We start from the raw sequence: 21,350 nt of genomic DNA, 5'->3' as shown, positions 1-21,350 counted from the left end.
TATGTAAGAATACAAGCCTATTCAAGAATAAAGACTGAAGTTTACAGTATCATTTAAAACAAAACCAAATAAAATCCCTGAGCAGATTTAGAGATAAGTACTAGTCCACCTGGCCTTCAAAAAAAAATTGCCATAACTCTATGTTCATGAAATTGTAAATATGCTATCAACAATTCTATTTTAAATTCCTGAAAACACACTCTAAAGCTTTCAAACCCAAAGAAATTTGATTCCCCTCCTAATAAATTGCAATGAATAAATAACTTCTGAGCTACGCTTAATAAACTGCTAACAGAAATTGGAATTTGTGCTCAGTTATGACGAATGACACAATTACTGTATTTTTAGTAAAATATGTTTATAATAAGTAAAAATAATTATTTTTCAAATGCAAACAATTTGATAAATATACACTGCTAACAAAAGTATAAAAATAATGACTCAAAAAATTCAAAAATTCATCCAAAATAAACTAAGCTATGGTCACACTGTGCAATCAATAAATGAAACTGCAGCCTAAGTCTTGGGCAAAATGCCATAATAATCTACTAAAAGTTATTTAATAACTTCATTAATAGAATAAGGAGAAAATAATGAAATTTTTAGAATTAAACTGCCAGTGCTGCAGATTATGGAATATGAGTTCTATCCTAAAGTTTTATATTACATTATTGATGAAAGAATGAAAATGTGATATAATCTGTTAAAAATATTTCTAACAATCTTGTGCATTCAGATATTGTAAAAAAAAATGGGACTTTCTTCCAGTGTAATCTTCTGAATTCAGATATTGTAAAAAAAATGGGACTTTCTTCCAGTGTAATCTTCTGAAGACTCATACCTGCAGAAGTACTGGGAATTTCCAAACAATGCTGGAATGAGGAGATATTCATTTAATTCACTAGTTTTATAACCCACATACCCCCGAGTCATGGATGACAAATACATTTAATAATACACACACACACACACACACACACACACACACACACACACACACACGGTGACAATGCATCACTCATTCCTCCAATTTTATTCTCACAAGAACCACCATGTGAAATAGACTGTGCTGAGAGGTAGCACGTAGGTCAAGGTTAGGCAGTGAACTTCTATGGATGAGGCAAATTTGAACCAGGTTCTTCCTAATTATAACCTGTACGCTAATCATTGTAACAAGGCTTTCACAATAAATTGTACAGTTTTTGATGTGTTGTCTCAAGGTTCCTCTGAAAATGACCATAGAGTTCTGGTAAAGTGATTCTCTGATAAGCAGATTTATCAAACTGGATTTATAAATAGAAATGAAAAATCACTTCAAGATATGAAGTGGACACAAATTCAAGCTTCATCTTGCTTTACTTGCAACCAATCACCTCAGCTTGGCTAAGTATGTCCAATTCTTCAAAAGTAAGCATTTGCAGATTAATTTTCAAAGAAATTGAAGCACATGCTTACAGTATTTGAAAAGTATCTGCATTTAGAACACATTTCCCCATTTTGATGCCTTCCAGACACATTGAAGTACATTTCCAGAATCCTCTTTTAAGCAATCTAAATTAGTGGCCATCCAACTGGATCCTAATCTTATACAGGAGAAAAACTTCTATTCAGTTCTAGCAGTTTGATCTAGCAATGGCTCTTTGTCCACATTTTCTTCTTGTTTTCCTTCTTTGGAGGAGAGGGAAGCTGTAACATTTATGATGGTTTTTTGTCATTCAAGATTTCTCTTATGCTTCTCATTTCCAATGTTTTTAATTCTGTATTGTAGTATCTTTTGTAAGATGAAATTATAAAGAGCCTTTAAGAATAAACAAATATGGTCTATCCTAAAAATAACGGGAACAGAAATGTGTTTTTACATATGTCCCATATTTTTCCAAAAGATAAACAGTTCTTACAGAAAGCTTTGGTGGGGGAGATGAATGAAAATGTTAATCCCAAATTTGCAAGGGATGTTGCTGTTTTAATTCTCTAAATTGATAGTCAAAGAAGAAATATCAGCTAAGGAAGGTGGTCTTCTATTGACTGCTGTTAAGAGGAGCAATACTTAACATTATTAAATTTAGTCCAACCAGAGCAAACATGTAATTGCTTTCAGCAAGTATAGACCATATGAATGGACTATATACTAACTGAAGGGGATTTTTAGCTAAAATATTTTCTAATTTGTTATTATTTGGCATTTGAAGTTAATGCATGCATTGTAGATCCCATTATTATTACCAACCATGCTTCCCATAAAGCTTATAGTCTTCTTTGGTAATAAACTTGTTGGACTCCTAAATTTTGTAGGAAGAAATCTATAGAATTAAAAAATATAATAGCTACTTTGTTCCATCTAGTTATTGTGCTTTCAGCTCAAGGTAGATTTATAAGGATTCATTTTTAATAACACAAAGGGTTACTACTAATGGGTAGTTTAAAAATTAAATAACACGTAGTCATCAAGAAATGATATTTTATTTCTTCTTGATGAGATAAGCTTATATTTTAAACAGACAGAACCAGTAGTTAATATTTTTGGATGCTGAGAAAACAAAAGTAAATATGTTTGATTTATACAAATTTCTATATGATTACCAATGGTGTATTTATTTGTACCTATGGTACACCTCAAGGATGTTCTCTGTGTGTCTTTTAGAATCTTTGTAATTCACAATATTGACAATATTAATGGTATTATGTCTAAATATAAGATACAATTATGCAGGTAATGCTTCAAGTTTAGACAATAAGATAGACTTTCTGTGTCATTCCATTAGTGCAACAGCTTGATATCTTATTATCAAGCATTATAGCGTGTTGCAACATCATTATCATCGTTTACATATTAGAAAGAAGTGGCAAATTGGAGGCCAATTGCCTTTATTTTGTCCTCTGGAAACAGATTAAAAGATTATACATGAAGAATACAAGAGAGGAAAAAAAAGTCAAGAGGAGCTTCTTTTAAAGCAGTGGTTCTCAACCTTTCTAATGCCGCGACCCCATAATATAGTTCCCCATGTTGTGGTGACCCCCAACCACTTATACATCAGCGGTTGCCAGGGGCGTGGCCAAAGAAAAGGGGGAAAAATGGCGGACAGCCTTGTTTGGCGACCCCCGTGAAATGGTCGTTCGACCCCAAATGGGGTCCCGACCCACAAGTTGAGAACCACTGTTTTAAAGAGAAAGAACTATGCTATCTCTTACCCATTTTAAGCCTGATTATAGAGTAATGCTTTCTGAACTACACTACAGTATGACAGAGAAACAGGGCAGTATTTAATTTTCTGACATAAATCTGCAGTATACCCACTTAGAGGGAATAATGTGATTTTGGTAATTCCTCTAACTCATGTTAGAAAGGTAAAAATGCCCTGCATATAATCGGGAACACTTTTGCTATGGTCCCATGGGTTGATAAAATGGGTTGCTGTTAAGTCTGGACATAATTTATGGATGCTTGCTAGGATACAATTTATGAAAATGTAAAGACTAAGAAAGGCAAACATTTCCTTTATATTCCTTAGTTTCAACCACTGTGGCTTTAATTGCTCCCAAGCAGGCTGCATGCCGCTCCAGTTTAATTTTTAAAATGGGAAGTCAGTACATGCCATAAAGTAAACTTGTAGCCTTAAACATAATCCATTTTTTTCCAAAAATGTTTTTGCATTCAACACTGCATCCAAGTATTTTCAGAAAACAAAAATTGTCAAGTTGGCTCAATGTGCTGTTTGAAAATGCACTACAGAGTACGATAGACACAACCTCACTATCACCTGCTCTAGAGGAGGAGTATTTTATTACTGATCATGCAAACCTTTTGGGATAGCAGGAAAGAACCAGATGAAGTAGCAATAGACTCATAAACTCATCTTCCAGCAACAAATGACCTCATTAGAATTACATCCAAAATTTATTCACACACCTAGAATAAATTGTTTAAAGCACCTATTAACAGATAATGGGAACTCTTTTAAAATAAGACAATTGTAGTTAGAATCAGCCTTTGGTGCAATTTAATGCCCCTTTTTTCCGTCATATTTTCCATACAATGAAGTGAACTATGGTAGGATGGGAAGGTCAAAGGGAGAGGGGGTTTGCAGTTTTTTTTTCTCTAAAGATTATTTTTAATAGCAGACTTTGTCTTTCTGTCCACTACACAAAATTGAATCAGAAAAAAGATAGATCGATAACAAAAATCGCCCTGGGTTCCAGAGTTCTCCAGTATCAGCTGGTGAGTCATTAAGTGAGTCTTTATAAGCCTTCCAGTAATATTTGGTATTTTTATTTATCCAGAGACTCAAGACATGTGGAAACTAATGCTTGTTTACAACTTTAATTCACTACCTGAACAAAAAATGTCAAATCACACTTCCATGCATATTTGCCGTGTTTCCCCCAAAATAACACCTGATCTTATATTATTTTTGCCTCCAAAAGAGGCACTAGGTCTTATTTTGGGGGGATGTCTTATCTTAGGATGGCTGCAGCCAGGCCTCCCACACCCCGATACCTGTCACGCCACTGCCTGACTTCTTCAGCAGCCGCTTGCCATCACTTGTGGCCGTTGCTCACGGTAGGAGGCTGCATGGTGCTTCATGCCGTTGCCACCACTTGTGGCAAGCCGCGCTATGCTTCAGGCCATTTCAACTGCTCACTGCAGGAGGCCACATGGTGCTTCATGCCATTTCTGCTGCTCACTGTAGGAGGCCACACGGCGCTTCAGGATGTTGCCACCATTTGTGGCAGGAAGTGGGTAAGCGGGTGCAGGGCTTTGAGGTAGCTCCATCCCCCACCCCGCCCTAGCTTGATTTTTAGGCATGCACCTTACCCCAAAACTAGGGCTTATTTTTGGGGCTTATATTAGGCCTATCCCCAAAAATCAAGCTAGGGCTTATTCTGGGGTAGGTCTTACTTTCAGGGAAATACGGTAGTCAACTCAAGGCTATTTGAGTATGTGTCTACCATGCATAGTACCTCATTCTATGTAACGGTTCTAAAATATCGTTATCTCCTCCAACAAGGCTTGGCCAGACCAAAATAGATACTGTTGTCATATGACTTGGAACTTTTATATTTGAGAAGCATCAGCTTATCCACTGCATTTGGGAATAATAATAAGAATAAGAATAAGAATAAGAAGAAGAAGAAGAAGAAGAAGAAGAAGAAGAAGAAGAAGAAGAAGAAGAAGAAGAAGAAGAAGAAGAAGAAGAGGTGGGAAGAGACCTTGGAGGTCATCTAGTCCAACCCCCTGCTCAGGCAGGTAACCCTATACCATTTCAGACAAATGGCTGTACAGTCTCCTCTTAAAAACTTCCAGTGTGGGAGCATTCACCACTTCTGGAGGCAGGTTGTTCCACTGGTTAATTGTTCTAGCTGTCAGGAAGTTTCTCCTTAGTTCTAGGTTGCTTCTCTTCTTGATTAGTTTCCATCCGTTGCTTCTTGTCCTGCCTTCCAGCGCTTTGGAGAATAGCTTGACTCCCTCTTCTTTGTGACAGCCCCTGAGACATTGTTGTTACTTCTGTTGTTGTGAGAGTGTGCTCTTATTCGGTTTACTCAGAAATCTCAAATAGAGACCCAGTTTAGAATAATGGCTCTCTGGGCTAGAAATCACGAAACAGAAAATCCAAGACTTTCCTTAGGCATGAAAGCCAGTTGGATAACTCTGAATCAGTCTCTCCCTCTTTCTCAGCCCACCCCAGCCCACCCGGTGCTGCTGCAGAGGAAACAGGAAGCAGGAGTATTAGCTACATTTGCCACCTTACAGCGGGGAGATGGGATTTAATAATTACTACATTATTTTTCCATTTGCTGCAGAAGCTAACATCTACTAAAATAATCCTTCTGCTTTAGAGTCTATTGATGTACTGTTCTTTATATAAGTATACAATTAAAAAGTTACAGATCAAAGCACATAATAACTTTAGAATAACACCAGTAAAAATATGGTAACATCAGAAGCAGTTTTTGTGAGAATCGCACAGAGACTTCTACCACTTGAATCAGTAGACCAGAAAAATGTAGAATTCATACAATCACAAATTATTTACAAAGGTAGCAATAATTTATTGGCCTTTGAACAGTAATCAGAATTGAAAATTATGCAAAATTTTTATAATTTCTCTAACAAAAGTGTCTTGTTAGAGTATGCTCCTTGGACTTGTGATTACAATATTGTGTAAAAATAATGGATTGGGATTAGCATACATGATCTCATTAATGGATTTTACATCTTGCTCCACATTGCTGGAACAATTAATGCTAAATTGCTTTAACTATAATTATGTTAAAAACAATAAAACAAAAGTAATGTATTGTAAAGCAGCCCTTAAAAACTACAAATATATTACCACATCTGTGTATCTATGACTACTGTTTTTAGGAAGATTTCTTAAAGTCATGAGGTACATCTTGATATCTGTGTTTGTGCCTGTGTGTAAATAATACTTTTGCAAACTGCTCACCAATAAACAGGAGCTGAGTAAAGCAAACTCATATTAGATTGAGATTGGAGACAAATGTTGTATATAATGCTGAAAACTTTTTCCAATGGCTTCAAGTACAAAAGCTGCAGTATTCTGTTGAATCCTTATAATCTCAGGATGGTTTTAGGTAATAGATAATCTGTGGGATATATAGTATCAAGAAAGCTTTATAAAAGCAATATACTCAAAAGTTCTGTCCTTTGCACCCGATGATTTTTTTTTGCACTGCCTTCAACTCCCACATCCCCCAATTTTGATAGAAACACCATTTGCCTGCCAAGAGCCCATTAATCTTAGCCCATCTTCAGGGATGGAATACTGCAGGACCCTGGTCACCAGTAGCAACCAGCTAATTAGGTCTGGTGCCTGGGAGAGAGAAAAGTATGCAGTATTTTCCTTTTCAGACACAGAATGAAGGAGCAGGAAAAGCTAAAGTGGCTAAGTTGCTCAGGGCAGTCTTGCCAATACACAACAGGCTGTAAGCATGAAAAGCTCATAAGGTTACAGTCGCCCTGGAGCTTTTATAGGAGGATGGATCGGTTTGGCAATTTATTTTCTTAAGGGTCAAGTTAAAGAGAGAGGCTGATATACTGTATGTGCCAAAATAAAAATTCAAAATAAAAAGTAGCTTAATAATAATGATACAAAATTATTAAACTGTGCATACTAGTTGGCTTAATTATATGTCGTAATGTAAGTATTATAAATAAAATTGATCAGCACTTCTGCTTACTTTTATATAAGGAATGCAAAAAAAGCTAATACAATTCTGGGTTGTATAAACAGAGGCATAGAATCAAGAACACACAAAGTATTAATATCGCTTTATAAAACCCTAGTGAGACCACACCTGGAATACTGCAACCAATTTTGATCACCATACTACAAAAAAAATGTTGAGACCTTGGAAAAAATTCAGAGAAGAGCAACTAAGGTCTGGAGACTAAAACATATGAAGAATGGCTACAGGATTTGGGATTGGCTAGTCTTAAAAAAAGAAGAAATAGGGGTGACATGATAGCAGTATTCCAGTATTTGAGGGGCTGCCACAAAGAAGAGGGGTCAAATTATTTTCCAAGGAAAATAACTGATCAAGAAGAGAAGCAACCTAGAATTAAGGAGAAACTTCCTGACAGTGAGGACAATTAATCTGTGGAACAGCTTGCCTCCAGAGATTGTGGGCGCTCCATCCCTGGAGGTTTTTAAGAGGAGACTGGACAGTCACTTGTCTGAAGTGGTATAGGTTCTCCTGCTTCAGCAGGATGCTGGACTGTAAGACCTCCAAAGTCCCTTCCAGTTCTATTCTATTCAAATATATTGTGAGAGTAGATATTGGATGATCCTGAATGACAGCTGTATCCTTCCTAAATAAGGCCAACTTTTCATAAATGTAATATACTAAAGAGAATGTAACAATACTGAAATCTCATAAAATTTGGCAGCATTATATGACTTGGGTGTGAGAGTTCTTTGCTTCCCAAGGACTGGACACATCACAGTATAGCAAATCTGTACACAATGTTTCATTGAGCACACACCTTCCCCAAGAACAGGCTATTGTTCTGAGACAAGGCTATCCTTCCAGACTTTGCAAGGTGATGTTTCAATATCAATGTGTCTTTAATAACTCAGTCTTTTACATTCAATTCAATCAAAAGTCTCAAAGTCTATAAAGTAGCATAGAGTACAGTCTTCGCCTTTTTCCAAACGTTCTTACACTGATTGGGATAAAGTGCTGTTCAGTTGTGTTTCCTTTTCTGGTTGCTATCAAGTTCCTGGCAAAGCTCTAATCTCCAGACAGGATTCCCACTCAGATATGCTGCTCACCATAGTTTGTAGTCCTGGCAGATGTCACCCAACTATATGCCATTTGTTTATCATCTTTCCTCCTATACACACCCATTTTCCACTCTGTCTTAATGTTTGCTTTTCTAAGCTAAGAGCTTGGGTGGGATGAGCCTTTTTCTGGATGTCAACACGCAGGGTGTGGCTCAATTATCACAAGCAGCTGCAACACTGGCTTAGATGCAGAGTTGTGCATGAATGTAAAAGTTGTGTGAATTGTAAGAGGGCAGTAGATATGGGAAGGATTTCTACATGACTGCAGCTACTTTTTTTAAAGAAGCAGACAGAAATCCCAACTTCATTCCCTCACATTATGTTGTCTGTTATTTTTAAATTTTAATTTGAGGGGGGGGGGAAGCACAGTGGCACTCTGGACAGCCATTTTACAAATACAAATAGATCACATGATGCAAACCTGCTTAAATATAATATATGGCTGCATGATTCTCAACATAGAATAATTGAATAGTTTTTGCATGCAAAAATAAATAAAATAAAATAACAAAATAAAATGAAATAACAAAATAAAATAAACCGTATCGATATATGCATTCTGTAACTACAACATGAAAATGCATTGTCAATATAAAGTTTAAAATTTAGATTTGTTATTTTTAATTATTCCTGGACTTGTAAAAAAAACCCTGGCTAATCTCAAACTCTACAGCACAGATGCCTTCTTGGCTCTGCTGTGCAGGGCACCCTTGCCCTCACTGCCAGCTTCCCCTCTGGCCGCCTGCCAAGCAGGAAACTCTTGACTGAGCAGCTGTCAAGCAACACCTTCAGGCATCTTAGCTACTCATGAAAAGACACCGTAGAAACCAGAGGATTTCCCTGGCTGGCAGTGGTGCGCAGTATGGAGGACTCATGGTCCCAGCCCCTTCTCACCAAAGTGGTAACACCCTCATCCACAGCATCATCTGCACTCCCTAGTACCCACCTATGGCACCCCCTGTCTATGCGGGCATCTGCCCTCTCCCCTCATAAGTGTCACATGCTGGCTTGCTTGCCTAAGTCTTTCACCTCTTCCTACATCACGGACACACAAGGTCCTTACTTAATAATCCATGCAATCTTGGGGTTACAATGGAATCCAGAACTCCTAGGATTGCCATTACTAAGTAATGCAGTCATATGACATCATACTTTATAACCATGTTACTTAGCAATGATTTGTACAATGCTGAATTGGGCACCTACGTCCCCATTTAAAACAGCCTCAGACAACTTAGCCAATTGTGATGGTAGTAAAAGCTGCAGTTCCACAATATTAGAAGTCCAAAAATTATCTGCCCTTAATATATATAAGTCACCTTTAGAACATTTTAATAGATTCTGTTTAGAACTTTAGATAGGCAGAAAAAAGTGGATGAAATTCAACTGTAAAGATTTCACTTTAACAAAAACATGTATTCTGTACCACAGATTAATGCGAACACAATTCAAAGGTTCACTACAAGTAGTCCTCAACTTACAACCACAATTGAACCCAAAATTTATGTTGTTAAACAAAACAGATGTTAAAAGTGATTTTTGCTCCATTTTACATTTTTTTCTTGCCACAAATGTTAAGTGAATCACTGCAATTGTTAAGTTAGTAACATGGTTAAATGAATCTGGCTTTCCCATTGATTTTGCTTTGTCAGAAGGTCCCAAAAGGTGATCACATGACCCCAGGATCCTGCAACTGTCATAAATACATGCCAGTTGCCAAGCATTTGAATTTTGATCACATTACCATGAGGATGCTGCAACAGTTGTAAGGGTGAAAAATGGTCATAACTCAATTTGTTCAGTGCCATTGTAACTTTGAACAGTCACTAAATAAATGGTTGTAAGTCAAGGATTCCCTGTATTCCACTTTGTTACAAATTCCATTCCTTTATCTTCTCAAATTACTATACATCAACAAATCATATTCCCTATATTTGTACACTGTTTTTAGTCATAAGATTCATAAAAAGGCATGAAAATAAAAGGTACATTAACAATATCATTAATTTTGGTTTACAGCTATCAATAAAAAAGATCGGCAGTTCATAATTTATACATAAATATTAGTAAATCAAAACAAGTCATTCAAATGCATTAATAACAAAGAAAGAACAAAATATTGTCTGTCCTAAAAAATTGGTCAAAGAAGTAGAATGAGCTCTATTAAAAGAGCTGCAAAAAGCAGCAGGGCCAGTTTCCAGTTACTGATGTTGTAGGAACATGATGAAACAGTTTTTAGTCTAGACTGCAAATAGCAAAGATCTCTGTCTCTGTAGTATACTAGTTAGGGCATGTTATTCAATGCTTCTTTCCCCACCTCAGTTTGTCATTCAGTCTAGAATGAAACATACAATTCCATGACTTTTCTCCAAAGGTTCTTGCCCTATCTAATATTGTTTGTCATAATGGATGTATTAGAAACAAATGATCTATATGCCAAAATGATGCATCCACAGAGCAAGGCCGATGCTTCATCTTGAGAAAAATTCTTGTTAACAAGAATGTAGAAAAAAATGGAAATTATTCTAATTATTCAGCAAGATTTTGCTAAAAGGTTAAATATCTGAATTCCTTACAGGGGAAATCTGCCCAAAAATACAGCTAGAACTCGATTTACAAGTTTGTTTAGTGATCGTTCAAAGTCACAACAGTACTGAAAAAAGCAACTTATGACCGTTTTTCACTCTTACGACCGTTGCAGCATTCCTATGGTCATGTGATCAAAATTCTCACACTTGGCGACTGACTCATATTTATGATGGTTGCAGTGTCCCAGAGTCAAGGGATCACCTTTTCCAACCTTCTGATAGCAAAGTCAAAGGGGAAGCCAAATTCATTTAATAACCGTGTTACTAACTTAGTAACTGCAGTGATTCACTTAATAACTGTAGCAGGAAAGGTTGTAAAATAAGGCAAAACTCACTTAACAACTATCTTGCTTAGCATCAGAAATCTGGGGCTCAATTGTGGTCATAAATCGAAGACTACCTGTAGTATTATTTAAACAATGTATTAGAAAATTTGGGGGAACATATAGATTGGGTAATTCCTCCAAGATTAAACAGGATAAATATTTCTTGTTTAAAAACCAATTACTTTTTTTAACAGTATTTATTTGTAAAACAGATGACTTTCAGAAGATTCTTCTACAGACTTATTAATCATCAATGTAACCCTTGAATTCCTTCTACAATCACATATCTAGTACAAAAATGTATAAAGAAACTTGGGCATGAGGCAGCTACAATTATGGTTATATTATAAAGAAAAAAAACTTATAGCTATCTGAGTAATACAGCTGAGTCACATTAAATTTTCTCAATATAGATACATGAACCAACAGACCTTCCATCTATTATAAAATATTTCTTTTTGACTCTAATGGATTTTATATCAAGGTGAATCAACTGCTTATCTTAGTGTTATTTCACTAAGGTAGAAGTAGTCTCCAGGAGACTATAGAAGGGTAGTAATAGATTTGGAAAAGTAAATGAAGAATGAAAATAGAAGTAATGTTATTGGGGAGGGGAGGGGGGTGTCACAGAACCCAGAAAGAATATTGTTATCCACTACTAACATGCTCCAATTTGCCTTTAAGAGGGAAAAAAAAGATCTTGCAAAGTTGGAATTGATTGATTGAACTTTTTAGTCCCACCCAATCTGCCGTTACCACTGCAGCCACGCCCACCCAATTGGCCACACCCACCCAATTGGCCATACCCACCCAGCATCTGACGATAAATAAGTGCGTTTTGGGTTGGAGTTTGGGCACTCGGTCTCTAAAAGGTTCGCCATCACTGGTGTAAGACATCTTCCAACTTGATAGCAGGGAAGGAGATTTCATAGCAATTAAGATTTGTAGAGACTTGCCCATTCTTTTGTCCTTCTGACTATGGTATTTGAATCCTAAACAATTTTTTAAAAATCTTGATTTATTAAATGAAGCAGATGAAGTTGGAAGATTTTCCAAAGTCTGAAATTACAGAATATAATGAGTATTCTAGAGTATGATAACAGAAGCATTACAATTATATCAATTATGAACTTACAGTTATTTTCAATTCACTGGTACAGTATTAAAAGAATAAATGCAGATTTTGAATAGCTCAAAATTTAAAATGTCAATCAATAATTGAAAGAAAAAATGATTTCTATACTTAGTTGCAACATGGAGTTTTCAGAAATATGAAAAACCTGTGCAATGTTTGCACCACACTGTGACTGCACATTTAAATAAATCCATGTTCAGAAATAGTTGAAGAATAGTAGAAGTGAAAAAGTACTGGTGAGCTGAAAAAATATTGTTACAAACAAATAGTACCATTTTTCAATTTAAAGTAATGGGTTTCTATATTTGGATACAGCAGTAAAAGAACCAATGATCATCAGCATACTGCAGAAATCCTATCATAAATGGAAAATGAAATAATGTGTTTCATTTCCAGATGTTCTATTTATTACATTTTTATCCAATTCTTTTTTCCATGGAGCTGAAGACAGCATAATTGTTTATCCTTCACAAAAAGCCTACTCATTAGAATGCAAAAGAGAGACTAGCTCAGAGTCACCCAATGAACCTCATTACTCAATGAGGATTTGAAATCAGGTTGGTAGGTCTTTGTCCTGTATTTAACTGCAAGGTTAGGTTCTGACTTTTTATGTAGAATGAAATCAGTCAGACCAAATCATTTTACACATCGATTCTAGAACACTGGTTTATATATTGGTTTACCAAGGTCCTATATTACATCTGAACTCTCAATGACTACAGAAAAAAAAAATTGTGCTCGCAATAACATACTATCTTTTAAAATCCCAATTTCTGTACTTCTTCAGAAAAATGAAACAAAAGGGGGATGTCAAAAGTACAGTGGAACTCACATAGCACACACAATTTCCAAATGGTTACACAATGGACGGTGTTGGCCTTTTTGGCAGCTGCAGCACACTGCTGGCTCATATTTAAGTGATTGTCTACTAGGACTCCGAGGTCCCTCTCACAGTTACTAATATTGAGCATGGTGCCACCTATGCTGTACTTGTGCATTTGGTTTTTCTTGCCTAAATGTAGAACCTTGCTTTTTTCACCATTGAATTTCATTTTGTTAGTTAGTGCCCAGTGTTCAAGTCTGTCCAGATCCTTCTGTATCTGAAGCCTGTCTTCTGGAGTGTTGGCTATTCCTGCCAGCTTGGTGTCATCTGCAAATTTGATGAGTTCCCCATCTATCCCTTCATCCAAATCGTTGATGAAGATGGTGAAGAGTACTGGGCCCAGAACAGAGCCCTGGGGCACCCCACTACACACTTCCCTCCATATAGATGCAGTTCCATTGAGGACCACTCGCTGAGTACGGCCGGTCATTGTTGATCTGAACAGATTATTTCTCTAAAAGCAACATTACTTTCCCCTAACATTAGTGGCTAAACAACTATAGTTATATAACTTCTGAGATTTTTTTCTCAGATTTTTATACCAATAGACAGAAAAAAGGAACATGTGATATAATACTTACTAGTTGCTAATACTAAAATAAAATGGACTTTATTTAATCTGGGTTTATTTAAACAAGACTGCATGTTTAAGATTATCTTTTAAATAATCTTAAATATTAAATGTACATGTGTATTTTTATTTTATAAAGTAAAAACATAGATTGGCCTAGAGGAGCATTTTTGTTTTGTTTTTAAATAGTAGACCATGTAAAATAGACATCTGTCACCTTCTTATTTACATAGCTCTAATCTAAATCCAAATGTTGTTTTGTTATTTGATATTTCCTACTTGACCGTTGCAGGAATGATAACATGTCATCAATTCCAATTGTCTTTTATGAAATTCTAGATGTGACATGATTGAAATATTATCTATCAAGACAGAAGGGTTCACATTAGCTGCTCTCAATCATAATAAAAACAATGGACCCAAACTGGATTATGCAAGTCCCTAACTGACTATTAAAGTACAATTTGATACTCAAAAGACATTTTATAACTCAAATTACTTTTGTATTGAGTAATTCATACCTATAGTTTAAAAACCTACAAATCATGTTGTTTATTCAAGTATTTAAAAACAAGCACAAAAATACTTAGAATATTTTAAAATGGTAATTTGGAGAAAACTGGGCACAAGATTTGTCAAATGAGGAATGCTTAGAATGGTGTTTCTAATGATGTATTGAATGTAATAAGGAACTGTCTCTCTCTGATCTCAAAAGAGTTGAAACTAAAAAAGAGTTAAATGAAAGAGAGGAAAAGAATCAGATTTACCACATCCATTTATTATCTTTCTAGAGGTTTTTAATATGAAAGGGCTGTCAAGAGAAAAATATAAACTAAAGCAACTCCACTGAGTTCTTTTCAGGCATCTCCGATGCTTGTTTTCAGATCACATGATCATTCTGACCTTTACAATTTCTTTGTCTCTACCTCCCAACAGTGTCTTATTCAGACTATCAGATTCAATTAATGAAACTATACTATTCTTTCACACTTGACTTCTTTCACAGATAAACAGTTCATCTTCATGCAGTTCCACTTTCAATTTCAAAAGGTTTCTTTGCATCTTAGCCTCTTGTTTAAAATACTTTCAGATACAGAATTTAGGCAGTGGAGAGGATATAGCTGCTAGAAACTACTAGACAAATAATGACATTCCCTAATAACCACAGCAAGGCAGCACACATTCAAAAACTCTCAACACTGTGCATAGTTGGTCTACACACAATCAAGGTCAGGGGGCAGATGCTTTGAAATCTAAATCTGCCGCTAGAAAGCTGTGCTACAGCTCAGCTTCACTTTCATGAAGATGCTTGTCTCTACAATATTCACTTAGTGAGTTCACTTACACCCAGAAAATACACAGCCGCCCTCTCACAAATTATTACTTATTACAGAACAAAGAGGAAGAGAATCTGCTGGAAATGTGACACATTCCACAAATCAAAAGGGTGACTTACTCGTGGCAATTATATATTGTGAGAAATGTGGAACAACTTTCAATTTCCAAAAGTGAGAGAAACTGTTTCCTCTCTTCTTTAAACTGCAAGGCAGAGATAGTGGCTGGGATTATTACTGCCAATTAACACTAACAGAGCAGTGAACAAGGGAGAGCTTAAAGACACTATTTCTGCCCTGCAGGCATATAGCAGATGTGGAGGATAAGGGTGAAAGGAAAGGTTGATAAGATGACTAAATGAAATCTTACCAACCAGCCATTTTTTTCTGCTTTCTATGGCTTCAAGAAAATACTACTATAGTAACTGAAAGTGCAAAAAAATACTTCAGGCCAGGCTGTATGTAATCGGACTGTGAAAACCTCAGAGTCATTTTGTTTTTATTTCAGCAAAGTATCTCCCTAATGTATGCCTAAAAAGCCAAGTCTTGTTTCTAGGCACTGTGAAAAGGACAAGCAAACTGCTTTACTGGCTTTTAAGGGTCTTCTGTGCACTTACAGAAGACATTTCTGTCAGAGTGAAACTATCCACTTCAACACTTCGAGTGGAGAAGCTGAGTGAATGCCTCATTTTCCTGTGTTTTAGCATTACTTCACACCAGTAACTGAAATTAAAGTAGCTCCATAAAGAAAAGCAGTGGCCCTTTGCATACATGAAAAGGGGCGTTGTCTTACCTGAAAGCTTTTTCTCAGCATGACGATGGAGAATCCACAGATGGGTTGATCTTGTCTTCCTGCCCTAGAGACTAAGTCAATCAACATTTGCCACACCTCTCTCCTTGGACTAGGATCCCCAGTCACGACGAAGGCACAGCTGTTGATAACATTTCAATGTAGTAGCTCAAAATACCCCCGACACAGGACCTGATGGACCTTAAAGGAGGTGAGTGGATTCTCCATTGTCATGCTGAGAAAAGGCGTTCAGGTAAGACAACGCCCCTTCTCCAGCATGATCGATGGAGAATTCACAGATGGGACATACCAAAGCCTCACTGTCCCTATGGGAGGGAAGAAGTCTGGGCCTGTGTCCCACTACCTGGTATTACTCCTTGGAGCACCCTCCTACCAAATGAGGTGTCAGCAGAGGCAAACTTATCTAGTTTATAGTGCCTCACGAAGGGAGAAGGCAACGACCATGTCGCTGTCATGCAGATTACTTCAATCAATGTCTGTGTCACCCACGCCGAGGTTGCAGCACTGTGAGTGGAGTGCGCGGTGATCCGACTTGGAACTAGCAAAAGCGTGCGTTTGGTACGCTCCCCCTATGCAAGCCCTAATCCACCTGCCAATGGTAGAGGCAATTACCTTCTCACCCATTGAAGAGGGCTAAAATGAAACGAAGAGGGCCCCAGATTTGTGGAAGGATGCAGTCTGCTAGATATAGTGATGCAAACATCTGCGAACATCCAAGGTATTTACATTCCAAGTCATGAGACGGCTGAGGGCAAAAATCTGGCAGCACCACCTCCTGAGCCCTGTGAAACAATGAATTGATTTTGGAAACGAAGGAGGGGTCCAATCGTAGGACTGTCCTCTCGGTATGAGGGATATTTAAGTCATCTCTGATAGAGAGTGCTGCCAGTTCAGAAATACACCTAGCTGATGTGACAGCTACTAAGAAGGCGACCAAGTGTCAAGAACCGTAGAGTGCAGGTTCTGACAGGCTCAAATGGAGGGGAAGTCAGCGCCTGTAAGACCCTGGACAGATCCCAAGAGGGATATTTGTGAACCACGGGTGGTTTGGTGTTGGTTGCTCCCTTGACAAAGGAGTAGTGCAAATTACTTGACAAATGTAATGCAAATTAGTCCTGGTGAACAGAATCAGACACTTTGTGTAGTAATTTGCCAGCAGGGTAGCAATCCACAAGATTCCGTTTTTTTCTTTTTTTGTCCTGTTCAAGTGCTTCGCGGCCTCCAAAAATGGCCACAGCTAATGCTATGAACTTTGCAGACCTGTACAATGGCAGCTGAATTCCCCTGGCTGCCATGGCGATCACCATGGAAAGTCCCAAAAGACTTGTGCTCCAGGTGAGGCTTGAACTCACCACCTCGGCATTGCTCTGCTGTGTACTGCTGTATAAGTACTGCGCACTAACTGATTGCGCCACTGGAGCCCTTGCTTTTCCCCATGAGGAGACCTGTTAGGGGAGGGCCATTTCCCCTCCCGCTGAAACAACACTTGCAGGGCCCAAATTGGCGACCGCTGCCTTGCAGCTCGCCGAAGGAGAAATTAGTCTGAAGGCTTCAGCCGAAGCCTGGAAAACAACTAAAAGACATAAACGGCTCTAATCCACTCTGAAGACGCTCCAAAATGAGCGCAGCCGAGGGGGGGTGAATACAAGGAGTCCTCCATATGATGCCAAAATGGTGACCGTTGTGACTTAGCCTGCTGGACAAACGAGGCTTGGGGCTTCAGCCGAAGCCTGGAAGCCGTTTGAAACCGGCAATCTAACTCTGCACGTACAGCAGCGCAGCTAGTGAACTGAATCCACAGATGGGAGAGGGGAAAAAAGAGAAAAGGAAAGGTACAACCTGAATCCTGCTTCTGCTAAGCAAACTTTTACGTCTCTCTTGGGCGAATACTAAGTCATGACTGGGGATCCTAGTCCAAGGAGAGAGGCGTGGCAAAGGTTGATTGACTTCGTCTCTAGGGCAGGAAGACAAAAATCAACCCATCTGTGGATTCTCCATCGATCATGCTGGAGAAATGTATAATCATCTGTTTCAAAGAACTTCAAACCCCATAGGATTGTGATTAGATGGGCTGGATTATAAAAAGAATAGTATGAAGTAACTTTAGAGAGAAAGATTAAAATATAGTTGTACTTATAACTGCTGTGAAGAATATTGGAAGCTATGCTTTTTTCCCCCTTTCCTTTCTATTTTTCCATAACTTTTTTCTTTTTTCTTACATCGTTTGCTTTTCCCCCAATTTCTTTTTTCTTTCTTACCTTCTATTAGTTTGTATTATTTTTTATCTTCTTGTTCAAACTTTTTAATAAAATTATATATGAAAAACAAATCTCAAACAATAATTATTAAATATTAAACATATAGTAAATGTTCAGTTCCATCCAGTCGCCCTGACTCTACTTCAAATTAAGGGATTATAGGGTTGTAAAAAGAGAGTTACTAAATGTACAGCAAAGTCCATCTCTTACTTTCTTATGCGTAGGTGCTAAATAAATCAGTCAGGAAAGCTATTCATTCTTCCTTTCAAATTTTTAAGCAGAGTTTCTTTCCCAGCTAAAAATGGGTTATTGTTAAAGAAGTTCAATTATAGAAAATTTTCTAATAAAAAGCCATACCAAAATATAGGGAAAAAGCAGATTCAGTACAGTCTTAATATCCCTGCCAAAAACTGCTATAAGGATAAAATGAAACCACCTAAGCCACAGAAAGTCTGCTTTGATTGCAGTGGCCCAGAAATATGTTTAATAAATAAATAAAGAACAGGCAAACCTTTCTTATCAACATTCATGTTTCTCAATGATTTTTGCTAATTTACAAAAATATAGACTCTACACCCTATCCAACATAAATAAACACTGCATTTCCCAAATGTTGATCATAAAAAGGTGTGAGAAGTAGTAATCCGGTTTCTGCCGAATATCTTCTCAGGGATGATTAAGAAATTAATCACACTCTATTTTTGCATTCACTCACTCATTTCCCTTTTCTGGAAAGGGTGGGGGAGGGTGTCTTTGAATTAGTCTTGAGTCGTTATGTCTACATGGAGAAGCCATACAATTTTCTTGGCAACATTTTTAGAAGCCCCTTGTTACTGCCTTCTTCCTAAGACTGGGAGCAAGTGACTGGCCCAACAAGGAAATTGCCTTGAAGGACAGAAGGAAGAACTGCTGCCAAGGCAACAGTCAGATAAAAAGGGCTGGAGCAAGATCAGAAAGTAACATGAGAAAATATCTCTGACAAGTCTCTCCCTAGTTCACAAAGATAAAGGGAAGGAAAAGAAACCACATTCAGACTTTCAAGGTTCTGTTACTATAGCTATTACAATAAAAATAATGCTGATCTCATGGCATTGGTTTCTTAATCTCATCTACCTTCTAGGATTAACATTAATCTTGCAAGTCTGAATATGCAGTGCTATTTATTAGAGAAGAATGCTATTTTGCTACTATTTGAATGCATATTTATTTACCTTTCTACTCAGAGAATGCTACTCAAGGTGGGTAGCAATAACAGCAAAACTTCAATTACTTGTTCCTCTAAATATTATAAGGATAATATGAGATGGTTAAAAATCACAAAGAAATCTTTTGCAAAAGTTTTTTTGCTTGTTTACCCAATGGGAGTCAAGAAGTCTGACTCGAAACCTTGCCTTCATGAAGTGTCAGAATGAACTCTGTGAACTCCATAGTTAATACTTTTTTGTCCAAGGACTCTAAAATCAGGTTTGACTAAGAATCTCAGAGTTTCACCTCAAGCTTCTTCTCACCATTTAAATTTTGTTTTACTTGGGGGAAGAGAAAGAAGAGTTCATTCCTGCACAACTTGTGCCTAATCCTATCATTAAATACCTCTTCTGCTCTAATTAATATTCAGTGAAGTTGTGATTTCTACACAGTAAAACACTGTTTATCATCTTAAATTAAATTATCTAACACCTCTGATCTATAATAGTTGCTCATTTTCAATTTTTCCACAACAGGGTTATTTTTTACATTTGCAATTGAATTGTCATTTTATGTAATATTATGGGAAAGAAGGGGAGGAAAAATTCTTCAAAAGTTTCCAAAAACTAGAATTCCCCTACTGATGGCAGCACAAGGATAGGATTTGTTTTTCCCATTTAAGGGGTTTTTCAGATTTTGGATAATGCAGCAAGTACGCAATTATGTCAGCCGTTTTGCATACTCTAAAGTAGGGGTGTCAAACTGCCGGCCCACAGGCTGGATGCGTCATCGGGAAACCACGCCTACTCCATTGCCAGCAATGGTGAAAAAGCTCCAATACATTGCGTGACATCACGTGACGTCACAAGTTTGACATGTCTGCTCTAAACCAATATTTACCAGCCTTGTCAATTGTGGGGCCTTCAACTCTCAGAATTCCCTAGCCAGCATGCTAGCTGGCCAACTTTTGGGAGCTGAAGTCACACATCCTACAGTTGCCAAGTTTGAGAAACACTGTTCTAAAACATCAAGAGCTAAAATAGATTCCAGTTTGTCAGAATAGACATAGAAACAGGGTTGTTGGAATTTGATGCAGAACCCTATCCCTGTTTCTATCTTGGTATACTACTCCCAAGAGACCATTATTCCCAGAGAACTCTTCAAACCAATTTAGCCTGCTTCTCAGGCTTTTATATTTCTATTTTATTCATTTCACAAAATGTATATAGCTGTCCATCTTAAGCAAATAACTTTGGGCAGTTCAGAATACAAAACAATAAAATCAAACACACATACACACACAAAATACCAAAGCTGAGGAATCTCAATCATAAATTTCAACGGCTAATTTACCAACATCTGGCTCCACTAACATTCCAGCCCTTATGTTTGTGGGGAAAAAAACAGGTTTTTACAGCCTTTTGGAAGGTTAGCAGGATCAGGGCCCTTCAAATCTCCAGGGAAAGGCTGTTCAAAGGCTGTCATAGTGGCAATGGTCAGAATTTAAGGCACTTAGCTCTACCATAGTCCCAATGTTTTATCTTGGTTCCCAAAATCAAGCCTAGTCAATGAATCCTCTAGCCCTAAACTTTTTCTCTTTCTTAGATGAAGATCCTTCACTGACCCTTCTAATACGCTATGATACTAACTCAATCCTTCTAATTATTTTGGCAATATTTATTCCAATATGGTATGCCAACATTTAACAATAATGTGTTGTACATTTTCCATCAGGCAGATAGCCTAATCCATATGGATGGAAATTAACCAAAGAGAGAAGCAACCTAGAATTAAGGAGAAACTTCCTGACAGTTAGAATAATTAATCGGTGGAACAACCTGCCTCCAGAAGCTGTAAATGCTCCAACACTGGAAGTCTTTGAGATTGGACAGCCATTTGTCTGAAATGGTATAGGGTTTCCTGCCTGAGCAGGGGGTTGGACTAGATTACCTC

The 21,350-nt window shown here is 37.4% G+C and overlaps 1 protein-coding gene across 2 annotated transcripts in view; it reads right to left on the bottom strand.

Moving 5' to 3' along the window:
• The window catches only part of PTPRF (protein tyrosine phosphatase receptor type F), a 547,145-nt gene that overhangs the window by 478,231 nt on the left and 47,564 nt on the right, over positions 1-21,350 (bottom strand). The window lies entirely within an intron of this gene.

This window comes from Crotalus tigris, unplaced genomic scaffold, assembly GCF_016545835.1.
Source record: "Crotalus tigris isolate CLP2741 ecotype Arizona unplaced genomic scaffold, ASM1654583v1 scf7180000024167.7108832, whole genome shotgun sequence".
Classification (NCBI taxonomy): domain Eukaryota; kingdom Metazoa; phylum Chordata; class Lepidosauria; order Squamata; family Viperidae; genus Crotalus; species Crotalus tigris.
Note: the sequence above shows the minus strand (reverse complement) of the source record. Positions and strands in the feature narration are given on the sequence as shown.